Source organism: Staurois parvus, unplaced genomic scaffold (genome assembly GCF_062004578.1).
Source record: "Staurois parvus isolate SC_StPar_1 unplaced genomic scaffold, SC_StPar_1.0 ptg000046l, whole genome shotgun sequence".
Lineage (NCBI taxonomy): Eukaryota > Metazoa > Chordata > Amphibia > Anura > Ranidae > Staurois > Staurois parvus.
In genome coordinates, this window is record NW_028317842.1 from 1,432,038 (window position 1) to 1,451,379 (window position 19,342).

The 19,342-nt window shown below is 38.5% G+C and overlaps 1 pseudogene; it reads left to right on the forward strand.

Moving 5' to 3' along the window:
* Positions 1-804: 804 nt before the first annotated feature.
* LOC149470428 (legumain pseudogene) lies at positions 805-2,031 on the forward strand (annotated as a pseudogene).
* The last annotated feature ends 17,311 nt before the right edge of the window (positions 2,032-19,342 follow it).

The window sequence follows — 19,342 nt, forward strand, 5'->3', positions numbered from 1 at the left end:
CTCGGAGAGTCTCACCATTCACAGAGCCTATCTTAGAGGAAACCTGACGTTGCTGGTACTAATTGGAGGACCCTGAAGGGAACAGGAACCTGGCTACCACCATAGTGGATGATCTGGCTGACCTGACAGTTATATCTCAAATGCGTGATTAAATCGTGCATCAGGTGAGTGAACAATTTACCTAATAAATCGGTCACACCATCTACCACTCTGGATTAAGGAATTGGAATACCTATCTTGAGATCCCCCATAATTCTTAAACATTCAATACATTATACTTTTGCTTATCACTAACCACTATATGTTTTCAGTGTGCACTTTATTCAGTGTATTTGCATATGTTTCAACACTTATGTCACTTTGTTTTTGCACCATCAGCACTTTATATGGTATAACGTGAATGAGTAATTCTCCAATCTGCATTAAGCACTTTTGTATATATTTATTATAAGCGCTGCACCCAATTGTAAGCCTATTACAAGTATATTGCAATGTGTACAATACAAGTGACTGAACAGTTGTGAAATTTTGCTATAAAAATTCCCTTTCACTAAAACAGGAGTACAAAATTTTACATAAAATGTCACTTATCAGTCACTTCAATTCATGAAGTCTGTCAGTCTGATACTATGAGGTCTTGCTGAGGACAGAAAGAGGTCATTGTACAGGAAAATGCCTTGAAAATGTGTTGCCTGAAAAGGGCCGTGACTATTGAGTTATTAAATGACTTGACATCACTCATGGTTCTTCTGGGACATCCGTGTTTTAGGGAGGTGTCACTAATATCTTCTGATGGCCTTTAGCATGGCCTCTGCTAAAACATCCAAATCCATGGATGACCCAAAAGATGGGGGAGCACTGGGTGTCCGGCTCCAATGGCTGGTACAACTACAGACATCAGGTTGATGTGTGCCACGCCTATCAAATAGTCATAAAGGGCATCCCTGATTAGCAGATCATGGTGAAGGTGTGCCACAATATCGCAGATAAGGAAGAGAATCCAACCAACAAGAATCATTAACTGGCTTAACAGTACAGACGTGTTCACAGGAGTGCTGAAGGACTGCACAAAAAAAATAAATAATAATAAAAAGGTAGTCACTCCTATCAACATCCTGCTGGTTCTGAGCAGTGACAATAAAAAGGGTGAAAGGAAAAGAATCTAGCAAAGATTGGACCTAATGACCATATCTTTTTCTACTTCACTGATCACGGAGCTACGAGTCTGCTGGCTTTTTCAAGTGATGACCTCCATGTCGAGGAACTGAACAAGACCACTGAGTACATGTATGACAACAAGACATAGAAAAATATGGTTCTATACATTGAGGCCTATGAATATACTGTATGTCCCCTTGCTAAAAACACCTAACCAACAAAATTGACGTTTATGCCACCACAGCCACCAACCCTCATGAGTCCTCTTACGCCTGTGATTATGACGAGAAGCAATACACATACCTCTATGATCTTTACAGCATCAGCTGGATGGAGGACCATTAGACGCTGCAAAAACAGTATTTACTGGTCATGCAGCACACCAATACCAGTCATATGATGCAGTATGGGAACAGGACTATTTGCAAGATGAAAACAATTCCAGGGTAGTGCCAAATTCAGTGGCCCCTCGCTTGACCCTGGAGCCAATACCCAATATGAACCTGATCCCCATACCAGAGGGACCATGGCCATTCTAAAAGAGAAAGTTCCTGGCTACCAACAATGCTATTGAGGCCCAGGATGTACAGACCAGGATAAAAGGTCCTACAGGGGGCCAAAGCCTTGATCAATAAAGTCGGTGATGAAGATTGTGGTGACAGAATCTGATGAGTTGGCATTAGAGATTCTCACCAAACTGAAATGAATGATCGCTCGCGTTACTGCATAGCAGCCAAGTAAGTCAACTGGCACAACCTACTGTATGAATACTCCATGAGACAGTTGTACACAATAGTGAACCTCTGTCAATACAGATACCCACTAGAGAGCATCACCCATGCTATGGACAATATCTGCCAAGATCTGCACTAACAGCTGGCAACAACAAGTCTACCAGTAGAGGGGACATGGGTGATTAACCCTCTCTCCGATTTTCCCCCTCTGAAGCTGCTGCTTCAAACCCAATCTCTTATGCTATGACCGTTTGCCTTTAACATTACAAATCTTCAATACAAGCCGCAGCCTTCACTTACACAGCCAAGTCTAAGTTAGTTGGAATCCAAACTACGACACTACCTGACTGGAGTTTGCATGCCCTCCCTGTGCGGGTTTTCTCCCACACTCCAAAGACAGGCTGGAAGGTTACTTGTCTCCTGTTTAAATTGACAGTAGTATGTGTAAGTATGAATGCGAGTTAGGGACCTTAGATTGTACATTGCTTGAGGGTTAGGGACTAATGTGAATGTACAATATATGTAAAGCAATGCGTAAAATTGACAGCTCTATATTAGGTACCTATAATAAAATGAGTCACTTTGAAAAACAACCCCTTAACATTTTTGGCTGTGGCCATCTTGAGTAAGGGCAGTTGATTCATGTAGCATTTACTTCCTGGAATCCATCTGCCCGTAGCTCAAGCATGCATACAGGAGAGTGTTCTCTCTTTCCTTTTCTAAGGACACTTGGGGATAAAAGCGATCTCTTGACTACCAGTAACTGAGAGGACCCCACACACACACAACTGAACTGGTAATTATTGGATATATCCTGACATTTATGTATTGCTATATCTTGGCTTTACTTTTGTTTTTGTACTTGATTAAGTTATAACCTTGTTTAATAATTTTCTGGTATATAGATTGTTGGCTTTCCATATTTAGGTCCTTTAACTGTACTCCACATATTCCTGCTGAGTTCAAGCTCTCAGTTTAATGACCGAACCTTATTCCCAAATCATACAATGATATGAAGGTCTATTGAGCATTGCATGTTTATTAGGTATATAACTGGAGGCAACAGTATTCATATTTGGCAATTTTCTGTAGTCCTTTAAAGGTTTTCTGATTAATAATGTAACAATTTTCCTTTTCTTTGCTCTCCAGGACACTATGGCCTCCGTTGCTCATGATGTGGACGTTCTTCTGGATAGAATGGTCTCCTACTCACAAAGACTACAGAAGATAGACTTACAAGACTATTTTACCTTCATGTATTGACTACACGGTTCATTTTCTGCGTGCTGAATTTACCTTTCTATACATCTATAAAAATATTTCAAACGACACGCTATGACTGTTCAGAATTATGTGTGTAATTTGATTACCACTGTTCTGTTTAAAATCTGTTTCCTTGTTTACGAATGCATTTTCTTCATATGTTTAATAAACCTGAATTGTACAAAAAAATAAATAGATGTGATTTTCTTCAACTATGTTATAGGTAAATTAAGGTCACACAATTTCTGGTCAAGGACAGTTGCACATAAGAGCCAGCCTCTATTTTTAGGTTTGCAGGGGGTGTATTTGTGTACGGGGGGTGGGCTAAACAAAAACAAACACAAAAAAAAAAAAATCACATTTAAAAGAAAAACACAAAAAAAAAAAAAAAACTATAAAATCAACGTGATGCATTCAAACTTCTATAGTTTGAACATGCAATATTGATGGAATGGTTTTTAGTAGAGATACACACTGTATATTCAGCTTCATGTCCCTGTATTGGCCTGAACCCAGACCTCAGACAAAGCAGATACCAGCCTCCCAGTACCATTAAATCCTGTTTTCTCCATGCCTTGAGTAACTGAAATACCTTATAGTCACAGTTTGTGACACCACTGATGATTTGTGATCAGGCCAGTGCCATCACATAGGAGCAGGGAGACAAATATGTGCAAATAACTGACTAGGGGTCATACCCAACAGCTAAGCAGGGACTGGGCTTTAAAGAGACTCTTTAGCTTTGCCTTTTATGGGTAAATCACAGTTCACCTGAATGTCCAGGGAAGCTAGGAGAGGAACCATGCACTGAAGAATGTTTGACAGGCTAGTGCAAAAGTGCAGGTTCTTTGAAATCTGAAAATACTGGCCTGCAGTCGGGAAGATGGCCGCATAAAAAAAAAAAAAAAGAGTTCCCGTACCGCCCAGATGTGTGCAGATAGCCATCATCCCCCCTCTTTGATCAGGGGTGTCCATACCAGGCAGTTTCTTCATCATCAGAGCTGCACAGAGATTTAGGAATATAAGAGATTTGTTCCACCGCTTTAGGAAGAAAGGTTATCCCCATAGCATTCTTAATAAAGCCCAAAGGAAGCTCTAGTTAAGGATAGATCAGAGTTAAAAGAAAAAGGCTATGAAGCAAGATCAGGTCAAAGATGCTCCTGTGAGATTCATAACGCAGTATGGATTTCAATGGAATGAGGTGAGAGACAGGTGCTGTCCAAAGAGAAGGTAGCACTGCTCCAGGTAGGCTCATCACTTCCACAATCCTTCAGTGTTTGTGCTGACCCAGTTCACACACGTGCATAAAAAGGAAAGTCCGGGAGACCACACTAAAGCACTCCCAGACTTTTTGATCTAGCTGCTGTCCAAAGCATACTTAGGGCTCTTTCACATGGATGTTCTGACCGGGTCTGCCTGCCCATTTTTCAGGCAGACCTGATCGGAACCTCCATTCTCCTCTAGAGAGCGGCGGTTGTAAATGTACGTGTCCATTTATACCCACCAATATCTGATCCACCAAAAAGGGACAGATGGGGATCCAATTCCCCTTACGTCCATCAGAAAGGGTTGGATGAAAAACAGACAGGGGGCCAGTTTTCATCCGACCGCCCATTCAGGAGAGCGAGAAGCTGTGTCTGCTCTGCAGCCATGGATAGGACACAGAGCTGTTATCCTCTTGCTCAGTGGGGATCAGCAGAGAGATCCCCACTAAGTGGGTCCGCGACACGGGTCCATCCTGTGCGAAAGAGCCCTTACACTGTATCCTGCAGTGGCTCAAATAGGTGAAAGATCCCAATTGTTTCCTAGCAGGGCCAGGAATTTAGGGAACATTCTGATTCACTGAGTATATTAATTACTGTAATATTAATTTTTAATATCTAAATTTTAATTCGGTCTCTAGTAAGTTCTGAAATATATGCCTGGCAGAGAGAATATACCCTCTTAATTGGATGTGAATGTGAGGTTTTGAAATGGAGTAGTAACAGATGTGAATTATTTGTGTCTGGGCTAGGGAATTAGGAGAGGTTTAAATTCATGTTTTCTTTAAGAATAGTATGTAATGTATACCTTATTTTGAATTCTTATAATGAGTCTGAGAGTTTAAATTGTACTCATAAATCATGTATTCAGACAGCTGTATGTAACATAAGAACTTCAGAGTTTTCTTCTAGAGGGTTCCTGTCAATCATTTTAATTGACTTAGTTGATTGAATAGAAAACACGTTTTGCTACACTGGGAGGTGACTAGGGGAGTGGTTAAGGAGCCCACAAATTTTAAACAAAGGATATTGGGAGGACTTAGTTTCTTGTGCATTTTAAATATGTAAGCCATTCAAGGAATGAGGTCAGTTGCTCACTTCTTTCAAAGGACACACACACACACACACACACACACACTCTTTCACACACTCTTACACAAAAGGAGCACATGGCATGCTTGAACAAAGGAAAGCACATGGCCACTTCTTAAGCTAGGCTAAACTTCTATCTAAGCTACACAAAGGAACTACATCTTACTTCTCATATCCAAGGAACAAGCAACTTATGTAGCTTAAAATTAAATAAAAATAAATATATCTTTTTGTATCTGAATTTACTGTTTTATATTGACTTTGTATTTTTTGGTGTGTGATCAAATAAAGTCACACTGCTTTTTCTTAACTGGCTTCCATAAGGATTTCTTCCCACAACCATCTACAAGAACCTAGAAATACTAAAAGTTTTTCACAACTCTTAAATTCCAACATTATTGGCAAGTGCCAGCCATTCAATTTTTCCGAGTTTTTTGCCTTTGTCCTCGCTTATTCAGAGGGGATTGAGATGAACTATATCTTGATTGATTAAGCTTCGGAAAGATTGCAGAACCTAGAACGGAAACTGTTGGTTGTGGAGACCTGAGGATCCAAGTGGAGACGGGACGAGTTCCTAAGCCAGGACAAAAGAGAAAACTTGCTAAATTCGGTGAGTAGCAAAAATGGAATTTATTGATTCATTAGCTAATGAAAGGAAACTCCAGACATAATGTCACAAATAAAGGCCAATGCAAAAGTGTTCTCTGTACTTGACATTGCAAATGAATTTTTTAGTATTAAATTGGCTGAGAGCTGCCAATACAAATTTTCATTTGTCCACAGAAATGAAAAAATATTGTTTCACACGTCTTCCGCAAGGATTTCATTCTTCTCCATCTATATTTCATCAGGCATTAGCAAAAGTTGTGTCTAAATTTTCTAGACCTGATTGTTTAATTCAATATGTAGATGATATCTTGCTTATGACGGATTCTGAGATTGAACACAGGACCCTCTTGGCAGAATTGTTTACACTTCTGCAAGACGAAGGTCTCAAGCTGAATACACGCAAAGTTCAGCTCATGAAAAATGAAGTAATTTCTTGGAGTTCTGATTGGTCCAGGAAAGAGACAGCCTTTACAAGAACGAATTGAGTCTATTGCATCACTTCCTGTACCAACAATATTCAAGGCACTGAGACAGTTTCTGGGTTTGGTAAATTTTTCTAGAGATTTTATCGAATCATTTGCAGAAAAAGCCAAACCATTGTATGATTTGTTGAAGTACAATGAGGAAAATGTATTTGGTCCCTGGACAGAAATACAGCAAAAAGCTTTTTAAATGTTGAAAAATGATTTACAAACAGCTCCAGCTTTGGCTACTGTGGATAAGCAAGCACCATTTGCTTTGCAAGTGCATGCTTCAGAAACTGCAATCTCAGCTGTCTTGATTCAGAAACAGGGAGGAGTCTGGAGAAGTCTTGGATATTTCTCACGTCTTCTTACCCCAGTAGAGAGGTTTTGATGATTATGTCAGACAACTTGTGGGAGTACATTATGCAGTAAAAGCAACAGAGCATATTGTAGGATTCAACAAAATTATTTTACAAACTCCACATAGCACTTTGAAGTTCCTTTTTGAGAAAAATGTTCCTGGAGTTTCCAACCAAAAGATTTTCTCAATGGTTGCTAGCTCTATCACCTAAGCAAATACAGATTGAACATAATGCCAAGTATGTCCTACCTCAGTTGATGGAATACAAACGGGTTAGAACATGAATGTTTATGTGAAGTCCAAGAGACTTCCTCTCCTCTTTTTCGTAGAGAGGCAGAGAAAATTGATGAACCTGTATTTGATGGTTCGAGATACTGTATGTCTGGTTATTACAGTGGATATTCAGTGGAATTTGGTATCCAGGAGCGTAATTATTCCATACAGCACAAATTGCCAGGACATTTTTCAGCTCAAAAGGGCAGAACTTGAAGCAGTAAAAACTGTGATGACATTAGACAAGGAATAGAACAGAAGTCCATTAGTGATCTACAGTGACAGTTCATATGTTGTACGTTCCCTGACAGATTATCTACCAATTTGGAAACGTAGAGGTTTTGTAGATGGATCCAATAAAGTCTTAGTGCACAAAGAGACACTTGAATCAAATTTTAAGCTAGCAGAGGAAAATCCTTTTGCCTATGCAATTGTTAAAATTCCATCTCATAGGAAGGACAATGATGAGATGAGTGTAGGCAATAGAACAGCTGATCTCTTAGCAAAAGAAGCAGCTTTACACGGAGTACCAGTGATTCAGTCTGAACCAGTCTCAGTTAATGTTGTTAGGAAGACAGACACACAGATTCCCTCCTTTGCAGAAGAACAGAAAAGGGATCCATCTCTTTCTGCTTCTCAGGTTGACCCAAAATTTCCCTTTGTATGTGAATACGGAATTTTGTGTCATGACTTGTAATGTGTAAAATCTTAGGTATACAACAGAGATTTCATGTGCCATATCATCCACAGTCTGCAGGTATTGTGGAAAGAATGAATAGGACTGTCAAATCAAGAATTGAAAAAATGTTATTGGACAGAGGAAATACTTGGGTTGATGTTGTACCATTGGTTCTGATGAGTGTCAGAAGTACAACATCTTCTGCAACACAGTATTCTCCTTTTGAGTTAATGACATGAAGGAAAATGCCGCTTGTGTTTCCACATGAACCATTTGAGTACGCCGCAAAGAGAGGCAATAGAAAAAACAAAGTGGTTACAGATGTTGCAGGACAATCTGAACACTATTGTATCACATGCAGCTACTCGCATGCAAAAAATGGTTCCTCCACATTCTTCTAAGTTTGAAAAAGGAGGACAAGTAATGATAAAAACTTTCAGGAAAACTGGACCATGGTAAAGCAATTGGGAAGGTCCATTTGATATTTTGGATGTTCAAGGAGTAAATGGTACATGTGCAAAGGCCTCTAAATTCAGTGTAAAATGCTCGTAGACAACAAAAAATGTGGGTGCACACTGACCAATGTAAATTGTTTATGCCGAGATAATGATACTGCATTTCTTTTGCAGAAAAGGATTTCAAAAATCTGGAAAAGACAAAGAATAGCAGATTCCAGAAAGTAAAAACAACAAAAGAACATAAGGAAAATAAAAAGCAGTAAAAAGGAAAGACATCACAGGATTGATATTTTTCCTAGTGACAATGACATTATTGGTAATCTACATCATAAACTTTTCCAGCAATGCAGAAGTTAACAAGATTGAAGCCCTACATAAGACATTACACTTATTAGGAACAAAAGATTCTTTCCTAAGGACAGTGACATTAATACAGCTGAAGACTTGTTAGGATATGTGTGCATAGGCTATGGAAGAACTTCTTGTATGGAATTGTATTTCGTTCATAGTAATGATATTGAAGAGCTAAAATAGAGTCTAAATCAGAATTTGTTAAAATGCAAGGATCTTATATTATCAATAACAAAACTAGTAACTCTGAATGTAATCTATCAGATATGGGATTCTGGTTAATAGTTTTAAAAGGGAAATGAGCCTACTATTTGGTCAGGAGATATTACAATAGACATGTTAAATACTGGGAAAATAGGAAGTTCTAAAACAGATATTTGGTATCAATTACAAAAGTTATTCACACTTTCTTGATCCCGAACATCTGAATATAAATGGGAATGATAAAGGACATAGTTAAAATATGGGATTTCCAAGTAACAAGAGCTTTGGTTCAAACTAAAGCCAAAGTAATTGTTACTGTGGTAGATTTGATTGTCCCAGAGATAAAAATATCTCCTCAATCATTAAGACTTGTAGAAGGAAAGGATAATCTGAATTTGATGTGTAGTACACAAATACACCTACCTCAAAATTCATTATTAACTTGGAAAAGAAATGGTGCATTTTTGGGAAGTTTTCATCATGATAAAACTGATATTATCCATAAAAATATTTTTGGTAATTTGAACTGGGATAATGATAAATTTGTGTATCAATACACTATATCTATTAATGACACAGGTATGTATGAATGCTGCATATTAATAGAAAATGATCCAAAGAAATATGTAAATACAAATGTAATTGTAATATCCCCTAAAAGAACACAGTGCATGGATAAGAAATTTATTCCAGCCAGTCCTTTCCAAATTAACAATTTCCAAACCAGACTCCTTTTGAGAGAAGGAAAGTTTGTTATTATATTGTGGAACTTCAACATTTCAGAATGGAAAATCTCAACAAGGTTTCCACAACGTCAAGAACATCTGGTTAATATGGAATTAGGTATTGAAAGATGGTTTGGTACTAATATTAAGAATCCTCACAGGAATAAACGTGGTATAGTTGAAGGTATTTTAGGAGGAGTTGGTACTATTGGAAGTATTACAAATAGTATGGACATTAGTACATTAAAGTCTGATCTCGAGACAGCTGGTTTAGTGGGAAGCATTAAAGTACAAAGAAACTTAAATCAGATATTGGAAAATATGGTGATTAAAACAGCCAATATTATGGGTCCATATATTACATTTACAGAATATTACTCTTAATTTAATGACTAGTGAACAGCATTCCCATATAGCCAGAGCATGTTTAGAAATCCAGATGAAATATTCCAAAAATCCTAATAGCTCAAGCCTTTCGAAGTGGAATAACTCCTCTAGGTATTGTACAACATTTCCCCAGAGAGTATGTATATGCCATAAACCATACAGATCTGTGGGTAAATAAATGGATTGGATGTTATCAGAACATATGTTATAGTTCTTCAATGATTCCTGTAGCAAGAAAAGAACAAATGTTGGTTCCAATCACTGTTTTGGGATTACCTGTTAGCAACATACAGTTACTATATCAACTGCAATATACAGATTTTGCATTTAATGATAATAATTTCAAGTTAGAACAATTCGATCTGTCTTCATGTTTACAATTTCAGTCTAAAGTTATTTGTCTACCTAATCAAGACAAAAAGGTATATTTTATTCTTGTTACCATAGCCATGCTCTATGTTCAGCAAGGATAGAAAAGGTTAAAACCACTTCGGAGTTAATTTCAATTGTAGATAAAAAAAAAGTTTGTTTTCAAGTTGTGTCTAACTCAGAAAGGGTTAAATCTCTTCTCTTCTTGTACACATACAGAAAACTTAAGTCGAGGTTTGTTCTGTATAGAAGGAGATATTTTAGCAATAAGTGTTAATGGGATGAGAATGAATTTGACAAACATGCTTATGAAAAATATAAGTGCTCTTCCCATACAGTACAATATATCTCAGGTGGATGAATTCCCTTGGAGAGATTGGGCAAATGTTATTCAAAAAGATGAAGGTTTACTGATCGCTTTATCAGATGAACTTCAAAAATGCAGAAATATTTTTTAAAACATGAACAAGGGAGTTTGCAAGAAATAGAACATGAATGGTCTGAATTTTAAGGTCACTCTTGGTGGTCAAAATTTAAACATACCGTATCAATGTGGGGAAAAACTTCAGTTGCATCTGCAGCAGGAAATATTTTATTACATCCTGTAATAATTATTTTTATCATCATATTATGTATTATATTTCAATTATGTTTGATGTGTAAAATGAGAAGTTTCTATAAGCGAATTAGAAGTGAAATTAGGAAAGGAGATGATTTATTACAAAATATTACTTAAGAGAAAAATACTTTCTGGTTTTGCTGACTCAGTTACAAATAATGATACATTTGAAATTACTAAATCAAAACCTGTGTGAATGAGAAATTAAAATATTAATTTTCATATTTCAGAGGGAAATGTAATATTAATTGTTAATATCTAAATTTTAATTCGGTCTCTAGTAAGTTCTGAAATACGCCTGGCAGAGAATATACCCTGTTAATTGGATGTGAATGCGAGGTTTTGAAATTGAGTAGTAACAGATGTGAATTATTTGTGTCTGGGTTACATAATTAGGAAAAGCCGAGTCTATATTTTCTTTAGAATAGCTATGTAATGTATATTATTTTAAATTCATATAATGAGTCTGAGAGTTTAAATTGCATTCATAAATCATGTATTCAGACAGCTGTATGTAACATAAGAACTTCAGAGTTCTCTTCTAGAGGGTTCCTGTCAATCATTTTAATTGACTTAGTTGATTGGATAGAAACACATGCCTTGCTACACTGGGAGGTGACTAGGGGAGTGGTTAAGGAGCCTGCGAATTTGTAAAAAAGGATAATGGGAGGACTTAGTTCCTTGTGCATTTTAAGTACGTAAGCCCATTCAAGGAACAGGGTCACTTGCTCACTTCACTTCATTCAGACATACATACATTTCAACAAACAAGAGATCCCTGTGCTCAAATCCATACAGCTAGTGCATGCATTTATCCATCAGGTGCTAAAGGGGTGTAACCACATTAACTCTAGAAATTCTGAAGGACCCTCTGCACACTGGTATATACCCTTTCAAGCAAACTATGCAACAAATAGGGATATTTGGTTCACACATATTGCAATACATGTTTAAGCTGGCCAACTGCGTCAAAGTAATCCCTCTATGGCCAGTCCTACTCTGCCCTGCCTACGCAAGTGCTACTGTGGACACAATGCTAACATAGGGGACATACATACATTTCAGACACTTCCACAAAAAGGAGCACATGGCATGTTTGAACAAAGGAAAGCACATGGCCACTTCTTAAGAGCACATGTCTAGGCCAGGATCCTTTCTAAGCTACACAAAAGGAACTTCATCTTTCTTCTTCTATCCAAGGAACAAGCAACGAATACTCTATTTTTATTTCATTTTCAGCTACATATCTTTTTGTATCTGAATTTACTGTTTTTATATTGACTTTGTATTTTTTGGTGTGTGATCAAATAAAGTCACACTGCTTTTTCCTAACTGGCTTCCAAAAGGATTTCTTTCCACAACCATCTACAAGTACAGGAATACTAATAGAGTTTTTTCACAACTCTTAAATTCCAACAGATTCACATACTTTTTATTGCAACTGTATTCTTACCGATGACTCCTCAATAATACACAGTCAGGGCTATTTTTCCAGCGGGAACACAGGGGAACAGTTCCGACACCTCCAGCACTGAATGTATGTACTGACAAGGGGTGTTGGTGTGTGCAGGAGAATCTTTTGATGTTGTTTGCTGAAGGATCTATTGTACATGAATAAGACCAATGTTTGTATGAAGGTCTATTGCTGCTTCTGGGGGTATATTTTTTTACAGGAAGGTATGTTGCTGATGGGAGATCTATTGTTGCATTTGATGGGTCTTATATGTTGCTGGAGGGTCAATTGCTACTAGGAGAGATCATTGAGAGAAGGGTCTATTGATGCTGAATGCTGGGAGATCCATTGTTGCCATGGGTCTATTGTTGTGGAGGGGTATTTTTTTGCAGGCAATCAATTGTGGTTGGGGGGTGGGGTAGGATCTATTGTCACTGGGGTGGGGACATTTTTGCTGGCTGCAGGAGATCTCCTACTGCTTTTCTTGCCATCATTAACAATTTCCATAGAAATCACTTAGCACCACAAAATACTTGGTTCTGTATCCCTTAAAAAGGGTGTTGGGAGGTGGGTAGAAGGTGGAAGCCAGGAATGGTCTTCTGAGGTGGGTACAAGGCAGAGATAAGGGGTGACTCGGAAAGGGCGAGTTCCAGCACCTATTCTGAGAAAAAAAAGCCCTATATACAGTTATATGGTGGGACCAGGAGAATTTGTTGTAGATCTAAGGTTCTACTGGCCAAACAATGCAGGTTAAGAAACTTTCAGTGAGTCGGGTTCCACTTTACGCTACAAATCAAGGTTGAATATTCTTAATCCTCATGCTGCAAGCATTAGTAGATATATTTACTTTTTTTTCCCCAAGATTTCTTCAGTTACTTCACAGTTTCCATGCCTAGGCAAATAATGTCAAATCTCCCAGGAGTCCTCGGGAGTTCTCAGCTAAGCACACCGGCTGCATGTATGCCTGAGCTAAGGGCAGGTGGATTTGATTAATTGCTACACAAATAAATGTTCCCCTCCACAAGATTGTCATGGCCAGAAATGCTGGGGGGTGGGGGGGGGGGGTGCTTTATTTTGCTTAGAAATCACTGGACGGATCTGTGAATTTGCTGTGAATAATAAAAATGAAATAGTGCTTTTGGTTTGTGGTGCTCAGATACAGGTAGTTCCGCTTTAATTCCTGCAAATAAATCACTTTTGCAGTATCAGTGGTGCTTTTAAAAACTGACAAAACTAAATACAAAAAAGAGAAAAAGCTAGCAGGTAAAGTTTCAGATAGAAGAGACTTGTCTTTCTTCTGGATGAAAACGAAAAGCCCTCAATGGTAATATACGGAGGATGAAGCAGTTATAATGTGCATGTGCAGGATTGACATCAGCGGCCACATAATGGCTGGAAGAAGACCAGAGGAGAAGGTTGTGATGACAGAGCAACATGGAGGATTGCAGACCTTACATTGCTGGAGGAGAGCAAACTGTAGTGAGCAAGTCTGCCGTAATGTGCTAGTACAATATCTACAGGTTATGGTCATTGCTCTGGGGACCCTCTACAGATTTAGTTCTGTTTTGAGTTCACAATGATAGCAATTGCTCATTGTCTCTCTTTGACTGATCAGTTGTCCAATGGACAACTTCTTGGTGGAATATCTCTCAGCCTCGGCTGCCATCCACACATCATGACCCGTGAAATCAACTCTCATAACAGTAACGACTATGGTTTTATCCCAGAGTTGGCACCAGCTGGTAACCTTCAAATCCATAACAAAAACAAATGGGAGTTTTTTATCAATAATAGAATGATCTTTAGGTTAAGTTATGATCTGAGTTATGATCTCTGTCCTGGGTTTGTTTAAAGCTTGGGGAGGTTTATTGAATGTTCACTCTGTACATTGAGTTGGTGGGACATGTGAATAAAACATGTTTTTAGGTGTGTGACTTGCTCAGTTGGAAAATTAAAATGAATCAAAATGGTTAAGATGGATCTGCTGATATATAAAACTTCCAATTCTGTGCACTTTGCATATTCCTACTGTATTCAGTTTATGTATTTTATGTTTCCCTGTGCAAGGGATGCGATGGGTTTCTTATGACGGGTAACATTTTACCATATTATTGTCTAATGATTCATTGTCATTTTCTCTACAGGTTGGTTTAAAAATGGGACATTGTATTGCATTGCAAGACCCAGTTCCACAAATCGTGAATGCACTGGGCTTTATGCATAGTAAATGAATGGTCCATCAGGACATCCAAGCTGGACAATATTCTGCTTATGGACTTTCAATGCAATGTAATCAAACTGGCAGATTTTGGACTCCAGGCTTCAGGGTCCTCAAGCATCATCTATATATGGGTTCATTCCATACACAACTCCTGAACGGTGCTGCCTAAAGAAGAACAATTGCTGCTGAACCTAAGCATTGATGTGTGGGCCTTTGGTTTCATGCTGTACACGGCTAGCACTCGGTCCTTCCCTTGGAAAGAAGCAGAGGGTCATGACCACATGTATAGGGACTTTGCAGTGTGGTAAATGAAAAAGGATCTCACCTTCATACCTGGAATGTGGACAATATAGAATTATAACTCTCAAAGTCATAACTGGCATAGTGGACCAGTATCCAGAAATCAGTTCCAATATTTCTCACCTCAGAATAGAGGGGTCCCATATCAATCTAACATTAGGCCCCATTGGAGGGGCCAGCATAACAAACCCTATTTTCAAAACCCCAGTACTCCCCTAGCAACAGTAAGGATAGTGGATAACCAACACCAATACACTAGAAAGAACACAGGTCCGTTTTTTAGAGGATGGGAGGATTTGCAAGCGAAGCGATTCCATAGGGGAAAGAGGAGGAAAGAGCCAGTCAATGGACGTATTGAAAAAAAGAAGAAGATTGTAGCCGGCAAGGGTATTTTTAATTTAAGCAATAGTGAACTTCCTCAGCTAGAGTTGAATCGTTTGGATAAAGGGTCTTAACCTCCCTGGAGGTATTCCCGAGTGTAGCTCGGGGTAAACTTTCAGCAGCACAAGCGGTAACCCCGAGCTACACTCGGGAATACCTTGCAGTGCTGCTCTGGAATCTCTTCTTCACTTACCTTGTCCTTCGCTCTCGTGATGTACCTTGGCAATGTCCTCCGGCCGATGCCAGCATCTGTCTTCCGGGTTCTGTTCCCTGTGATGTCAGGACATACGGGGGACGGAACTGGAGGAAATTTTGAAAAATTTTAAAAGCGACATTCCTGTATCAAACCATTTCACCTACATTTTGTCCCGAATGCTTTGTCCGGTGCCCTGCCTGCATTTTTACTGTTCTTTCTGCCTGGAAACTGAGAAATGTCCATGGCATCCAAAAAGCGTCCCTTTAGGTCAGACGCGGTTTTAGACCGGCTAGAGAACAGCGATAGTAAAATTGGAACCACTTGCAGAATTGAGTGATAATGATTAGTGGGGAAATTTGTCAGACACTAAAAACAATTTGGAGACTTTGCTCAGTGATGTGCGAACTTGGAGCTCTATTTCAAATTTCAGTTTTTGGTTTGATTATATTATTGAATTAAATTATTTTTTTTATAGGATTCATTAAATTTGTGCTTCAAATTTTAACATACCCAGAATGTTTACTAGACTCTTGTTCGGACAGATTTCAGTGAGGGAAATTCTGCACGTTTCAAAATGTTAAAAAAAAAAAGAAAAAAAAAAAAAGATTTACTAGGTTGGATGAATGGAGGTATAACCAGCTATAGCATTTTGTTGCAAGGCTACCACAACCTATGAGGTCATTGGAGGAAATTAATCCTCTGGAAAAATTAATGAATGGGGTGGGTACCCCAAAAAAATTGACTTTAAGGATATAGAAGATCCTCTTGGACTTGGATGGAATAGATCCCTCTTGGTAAGTAAATGGGAGAAGGAATTAGAAGTTGAGCTGAATCCACAGCAAAGAAAAACTATTTTTAATTCAACACATATGGCTACAAATACGCGCACAGGTGAAATTTATAAATGCTTAGCGAGAGATGGTATACAACTCCAAGTGCAGCTAATAAACAGCAAGTGGAGAGCTCCCCCTGGTGTTGGAGAGGTTGTGAAGAAAGGGGTAGCATGGAGCATGTATGGTGGAGTTGTCCGAAAATGAAGTATTATTGGAGGGAAATAGCTCTATATACCCAAGATATATGTGGGGTAGATATTCAAAGAGACCCGTGGAAATGTCTTTTCTATCATTTTGAGCCAGCTTCGGTATTACGTAAAAACTAAGCTTTGTATCATTTGTTAAGTGCTGCAAAGGGTCTAATCCCCAAATATTGGCAGGCAAAGGAGGTCCCAAGGATTCAGGATTGGATAGACAGAGTGGAGGGTATTGCACAAATGGAGGAATTAAGATGTATAGGAGGATAAAATCGAGGTGTTTAGGAAAACGTTGAGTGGTTGGATGAAATTTAAGACCTCGGAAAAGTATACAGAATTATTAGGAGCAAAAGGTTGTACTATAGAAGACTTGGTAGTTTTAAAGATGTCATAAGGTTTAAAGAGGGATTACCTCTAGATACAGGTAGATTTAAGAGTAGATGGGGAGGGGGGTATTGGGAGAAGGTGGGTTGGGGGTGGGGGTTATAGATTTATTAAGAAATGCATCTTTTTGAGGCTTAATGTGTTTTTATAATTTGTGTAATGAAGAAATAAAAATTTAATGTAAAAATATTTAATTTAATAAATTATAATTTATGATTTCGTGTTTCAAATTTTAACATACCCGGAATGTTTACTAGACTCTTGTTCGGACAGATTTCAGTGAGTTATTCCTAAAAATTACAGGCCTACAATATAAAAAAATATATATATTTCCATGCAAAAATAAAAATGTACCACTTTGAGCAGTATATGGACATAATCAGACCGCTAGGGAGGCTACATATGCCCCTAACAAGAAGTTGAATAAGTTCCAAGCATATATGGATATCCACAAGTTCTCGGCAGTTATCACTAAAGAGATATTTTTAATAATCCTATTGTGCACAATAATGCTGATAACTCCACCCACTCTAATTTACATAATGCCTCCACTTATAATCCACCACCACAGACGCACTCTTACGTGGGCCTGTTTAAAAGAGATTGTTATTAAGGATCTGGATGACATATTGGTTAAACACGCTCCCATTTCCCCTTCAGCTAAGGCGATTAAATCACTCCTAGAAAGAAAGGATCTGGTCATCAGACCTGCAGATAAGGGAGGTGGGTGTGGTTATATTGAATAAAACCGATTATATGGACAGAGGTATATAATATACTCAATGATGCTTCCACCTACTCTATTACCCAGTGACCCTCTTTGGAGAAAAAAAAAAATACACACACTAAAAGTTAAGAATGGTTATGACAGTGGATTTATTAAAGAAAGATTTTTTTTATGTCCCTCAGCACCTAGGACTTCCAGATTTATATAATTTACCCAAAATACATAAGGATCCGGTCAAACCTCCGGGACAACCGACTGTAAGTGGAATAGGAACCCTCCGCTCGAAGGTGGGGGAGTATATTGATTATTTCTTACAGCCCCTGGTGTCAAAAACCAGCCTATTTATGTGACACAAAACAGATATTGAATGAGATAAGAATGTTTCTATTGCTCCCACCACCTTTTTGGTTACTGCCGATGTGGTGTCTCTATAGAAATATTGACCACAAAGACGGTATACAGGCAGCAGAATTTTACCTCAGCGCAAATAGCACTTTACCTTCATCCCAGAAAAACTTTATAAAATTTTCTATGAGCAAGAATTATTTTTGGTTTGATAAATACTAATCTACAAACCAAAAAGGTGTAGCCATGGGGGCAACATTTGCCCCCAGTCTTGCCAACCTTTTTATGGCACGCTGGGAGGAGGATTTGATCCATGCCAGGGACTGACTGGAGCTTGTCCTTTATAAAAGATAGACATTCTTCTGTTGGTTGGTGAGGAACAGGCGCTGATTAATTTCTTTGGAACACTCAATCTTAATACTAGAAAAGCTACAATTTCTGGGGAAATTGTGTGAAGTGTTCTTGCCTCCACCAGTAGTCTACAACTGGAGTGGGCGGAGTAATTGGGTGGAGTGGGCGGAGTAACTATTGTGTGGTTGGAGTGGCTGGAGTAAATGTGAAAAGGTTGGACTGGGCAGAGTAACTGTGTGGAGTGTTTGGAGCGAGTAAAGATAGTAAACATTACACTAACCAATTGATGAAATGTAAAAAGTGCCCATGGCAAGCTTGATAGAGTGAGAAATGCATTTCAACTTTTATTTTTCAGCTCACTCTAGCTTTTGTCACTCTGCTGCCTGCTCACACACCTGGGTTCCTATGGCAACTCACTCTACAGCAAGGGCAGAGAAGAGCAGTTAAAACAAACTGCTCCAAGTTGCTCACTTGGTGGTTGCCATCTTCAAACAGTTGTAGTTTATAAAATCATAAATCCTACACTGAAGAGCTTTATATTGTGAGAATCACAAGACCCAGACCTATATTTTGATGCATAGTATGTCTCTGAAATATTAAAAATGAAGAAACAGTCACAGTTTAGAATTTGCCCTTCAAATCTGAGGTGGCTAGAGTGGAGTTTCAATGAATGTCAATGGGAGGCGTGAGTTGCAAACAAATGGTCATATTGCGAACACTATCAGGACTATGGCTTAGCCGTGGACATTTTTAGTGGCAGCGGGGATAGCTGAACGTTTTGATATAAGATTTGTGTAGGTGGGCTAGAAAATGACAGTGATGGCAGTTTAGAAATCATGAAAAATGGAAGATCGAGCGCTGGGTTTAAAACATACAATAGCTGCTGGCAGAAAAAAGGTACCTCAGGAACCCATAAACAGTAAATGAAACAAAATAGAGATGCAGC